Below are 5244 nucleotides of genomic sequence, written 5' to 3' on the forward strand. Positions count from 1 at the left end.
TAGACTTTTTCATGGCTTGAACAATAGAATATAATGGATTAATATGTGACAACAGGTCAGTTTGTAGGTCCAAGTTTTAGGGTTTTGACATTTTGTTTCCTATTTCTTGGAATGTATTGTTTGATCTCAGCACCATTCTTTGATCTTCCACTGTGAAGAAGCCTAGACTCTTAAGCACAGGTATTTTGGGTGATAGTCACAGTGTGAAGTCTCACTTGCCAGCAGTACCCACTTTGTGACATACAAATGAAGAAGAGTTCAAGCTGATTCTAGCCCAGCCCCCATCTGACTGCCACTGCATGAGAAGTCTTGTATGAAAATGCTGAGCCCAATCAGCCTCCAGAATGATGAGAAATAATAATAAAATTATTCTTGTTTTAATCTAAGTTTTGGGCTTGTTATGTAACAATAGGAAATTACCAGAGGTGTTTATCTCTAAGCAAATTCTCTTTTGAAATAACTATTGTAATTATCATACACAAAATTAGTAATAATACAAACAGAATTTTGTATAAAAAATTGCATATATGCTTTCTGAAGCTATGTCTTTTATAAGTAAAACTAAACATAGTAAAAGAGAGGGATTTAATAAGACAGTAGTAATTCAAGGACCCTTCCATAACTTTAATTATCCAGAAATAAATTACATTCATTAGACCTTAGACACTGAGGTAACTCTAAGGTTGAAACTAAACAAACAAAAACATTTTAAACTTAATCTTATAATAATTTGAAAGTAGAGAGAGGCCATGCACCCTATTTTACCAAGCAATCTGAATGAGATATTTCAGGTAGCTTTGATTAAATGGCTAAGTAAAATGAATGAACATTTGTGTTTTGAAAGCAAAAACAGGTTTTTATACAAGATGCTATTGCCCACTTGTTAACTCAGTTTTAATTTTTACAGTTGGACATTAAGTATCACATTCCCTTGAATTCTTCATCAGGGATTCATAATTAAGAATTATCTGATTTATATTATATTTTCTGGCTCTTTTTAAAAAAGAAACATCACTCCTATTTCTTCCTAGAAAGGGAGGATTAGAAGTAATTTATATAATTGTACATGTATTCCTCTAATACATTATTTCTAATTAATAATGCTTTATAGTCTTTTACTTTGTACTGGACTCAAAATTCTGTATTTTTTAAAAGTTCTCTTATTTTATATAAAAGTTTATCTTTGTATATGTTTAAAATAGTCATAGTGGGTCATAGTAATTTGTTTTCAGGAAGGAAGCACACAGGACTTATAGCTTCAATTTGCTTTTAGCCTTGAATCCTTGCACAAATTTTCTCAACTGTAAAATGGAAAAGTTGGTATCTCTCCTGCTTACTTCACAGGATTGTTAAAAATGTCTAAGAAATAAGTCACATGAACATGCTTTTCAATCAATATATATTCAAAAAGTAACATCTATATACCACACACTATTCCTGGCAAGTTAAAATGAAATCTCCTAGAAAATGAAAGAATTATAAAATTCAACACCTATAGGAAATGCTGAGAAAACCATTTCCAATTTTGTCATTTTTTTTAGATGTGATACCTAGTGACATTTTCAAGGTCAAATTGGACTAGAATTTGGACCGCTGACTTAATACAACACAACAAAATCATTACCAATGAAATAAGTGCATTAAATTATATAGTATATTTTCCTTTCAATGGTTTCAGTTCCAGTGCAATACCCTAGTATATATTTTGACTATATATTTTGACCTAGACTTTCCCAAAGGCGAAGTTAATCAGAGGAAATTCTGAGTTTCAGGGAAAAGTAAAGCAGAACACCATCTTCAGCAATGACAGCATCGCTTTCCTTAGTGCCACCTACATGCCCAGCGCATGAATAGAAGATGCTCAGGAAGCAACAGATGACCCAACAAACAGGACGTGCCAGAAGATGGCAGTAAAGGAACAGATTGCAAAAATTCCAACTACTCTTATGACTCAATGGAACAGTACACAACATGTGGATATTGGGGCCACCCTTGTGACATAGGAGTTAAATCTCTGCGCTATCACTGCTGTTCAATCCCCGGCCTGGGAGCTAACCCACATATAGTGCAGCAGCTCTCTCCTGTCTTGCCTGCTGTTCCCCTCAGCAGTATATTTCAGTAGTTCTGCCTGTTCTGCTCCCTACTCTGTCTCTGGTGAATCCTCTCACCCCCTACACCCTAGTTCTGCCACGCGAAAATAAAAAAAAGTGGATGTTTTTGTTTCAAAACTTTAATATATGCATTCTTATGTAGAAATGAAGTCAGTATTGAAAGCATTGTATAATGTTTAGAGTCTGGTGGGTGAGACAGGATGCATGTCAGCAATTAATATGTAAACAGAAATGGGCCCAGCATGTTAGGGGAGTGCAGAGAGAATATGTTAATAAGTCTAAGGTTAATGAAATTTTCTGAAGGAAGAGATGTTTGAACTGTGGACCAAAGAGCAAAAATGAATGAGTAAGAAAACTAAAAGGCTGGAAGGGTGTCATGGCAAAAAAGAACAGCATGTGTTGAGGGCTAAGAAGGAACAAATAAGGTATTCATTTAGATAGCACTGGGGATATTAATTTTAAAGTAGAAATGTTGTATAAAGTAAGAAACTATTTTTTCGGTAGAAAGGAAATAGATGTATACCTGTATTACTTCTCTTAATGTTCTCCGCTCCCGGTTTGTAAATACAAACAGACCTGATCCTTGTTCATAAGAAGAAAGATCAACTGCTACAGTGTAGCTTACTTGAACTTATTATCATTATCTCTACTTTCCTCTATTACATAACTTTTAATTATTTCCAAAATATTAGGAATTTTTTTATGTTAAACTATCAGAAAATAATGCAATCTAGAGAAAGTGTTTCAGAAAGGTTTCTTTCTTTTAAAGATTTATTTAATTATGCATACAAGAACTGGGGTACAGGCCAGAGGTGTAGGGGGGTGAGAGGATTCACAAGAGACAGATTGGGGAATGGAACAGGCAGACTGACTGAAATACGATGCTGAGGGGAGCAGCAGGAGAGACAGGAGAGGTCAGCTGCATCATATGGGTAGCTCCTTGAATGGCTGGGTGGGTGCTGCAGAGGCTGGGGAGAGGCTTCATAATGCTGTGGTTAACTCCTTGCACCACTGGGGAGGCCCGAGAAAGGTTTCTTGAGCTTTCTCACAAAAAGGTGGTTAGCACTGGAAATTTTTTTTTTTTATATAATGAAGAGTTGCAAATTAATAAATAGTCTTTACTGGATAGCATCTCTTATCTTACAAAGGATTCTTAAGCTATGGACAGAGTCATCTAAGACTGCTAAAAGTGCAAAGAGCCTCTAATCCCCCCTTTTGAAATGGAAAACAAATTGCATTTATTGGCACTGAATTCTTTATTGTTGAAAACAAAGAACCAGAATATTTTATCGGAACTGACAAGATGAGATTCTGAAGCTTAACAAGGTTATTCTATACTCGTTCAAAAATGCAATCATCCACCTAATATGGAAGCATCAATAGTACCATTCTTAAGCAAGACTAGTTGGAAGAATAAAAATGCTTGCTTTGCTTACAAGGGTCCTCACCTACACTAAAAGTTAGACTTCTAATTCTGTCAAAATATGTCCTGTTCCGGTTGCAAATATGTCTCTCAGGTACAAATCCACACTCATTTGTCTTGTTTTCTATTATTGGATTTGGACTTTGAAAATATTCCTTCTTTGTATGTTACTTGACTTTCAAGCTTTGTCAATGAGAACACTGATGAAGGAGGAACAACAGCAAGACCATGGGAGGGAAAAGGTTTTCTCTTTCTGATAGAGAGGGACTGTTTTTGGTATGGCTGCCGCAGCATGGTATTTAGGAATCCACTCAGCAGCTTTTAAAGGTCATTGGTAATTTTCCTGCATTTGTCAGTAAATTTATTGTCTCCTTGCAAGTTTTTCCTAGTGATCAACTCTAAGCTGTCTCAGTCATATGGTGGTCATTCATTCCCGCCTGCCCTCCCCCCAAAATATTATGTTTATGGAGATAAAGTAGTTTTATATCTTTATATTTTCTCAGGAGATTATAGGTTTAAAGCTCTACAAAGGTGTACTTTTATATCCTGCCCCCACCACCAGTTCTCCAACCATCCTGTTCCATCGGATCCCTTCCTGTGCCCACTTGCTCCCCAACACCCTCCCCTCTAGTTGTCTGTTTTAAAGTAAGATGTTTAGAATTTATGATTCATTTGTCTTTGACTGGTTTTGGCTGACTTTTTGTTATATTTCTCTATATACCACATATAAGTGAGACCATTTTTTCTCCTTCTGACTTATTTCATACCACCTCTAGCCCACGCCCACCTCTGCAGCAGGAGAGTCATCTATGTTACTCATGAAGTTACTCATATGGCATGTTTAAATTTTACCTTGAATGAAATTGCCCTAGAACAATGGAGAGAAGCATGAAAATTTGTAGGGTTGAAAAGTACAAGATCTGAAATGTTGGGTTGTCAGAAAAGTCATGATGTATTTTTTCTGTGTTTTTCAAGCAAAAATGCATCATGACTTTTCCGACAGCCCCGTAGTTAAAGGGTATTATTTACAAGTGAAAAGAATTTGTTGAGCATCTTCTAAGTATGTAAGATATGGAGATTCTGTTTTTTTTTTTTAATTTATTTATTTTTGCATACAAGAGCTGGGGTAGGAGTGAGAGGATTCACCAGAGAGGTGTGGAGGGGTAGGAGTAAGAGGATTCACCAGAGACAGTGTGGGGAATAGAACAGGCAGACTGACTGAAATATACTGCTCAGGAGAGCAGAGGGTGAGACAGGAGAGATCTGATGCACAATGTGGGTTGCTCCCTGGCCAGCTGGGGATCGAACTTGTGCTGCAGAAGCTGCGGATTGCTTCACAGTGCGGTGCTTAACCCCTTGCACCACCAGGGATGCCCCGAGATTCTGTTATTTTTAAGTTAATATATTTTGAATTCCACAGGTCATTCTTGATTCTAAAATACTCACTTTCTAGTAAATGGTTTTGAAGTGAAAACTGGACAGTTTACAGTTTCTTAACCTCTATATTAACTGTATAAGCTCAGGTATCTATGTTTACTTATCTTTTTAATGAAGTAGCATCACATTATAGCATTACATAAGTTTCAGGCGTGCATTATTAAAAATAGTAGCTGTATATACTACATTAGTTCACCATGAAAGTGGCAGTTCTATCTTGTACAGAACTTTCAACCCCTTTAACCCAATTTACCCGTACCTCCCCCTTCCTTT

The sequence above is a fragment of the Talpa europaea genome (assembly GCF_964194135.1).
Source record: "Talpa europaea genome assembly, chromosome: 1".
In the NCBI taxonomy this organism is placed as follows: domain Eukaryota; kingdom Metazoa; phylum Chordata; class Mammalia; order Eulipotyphla; family Talpidae; genus Talpa; species Talpa europaea.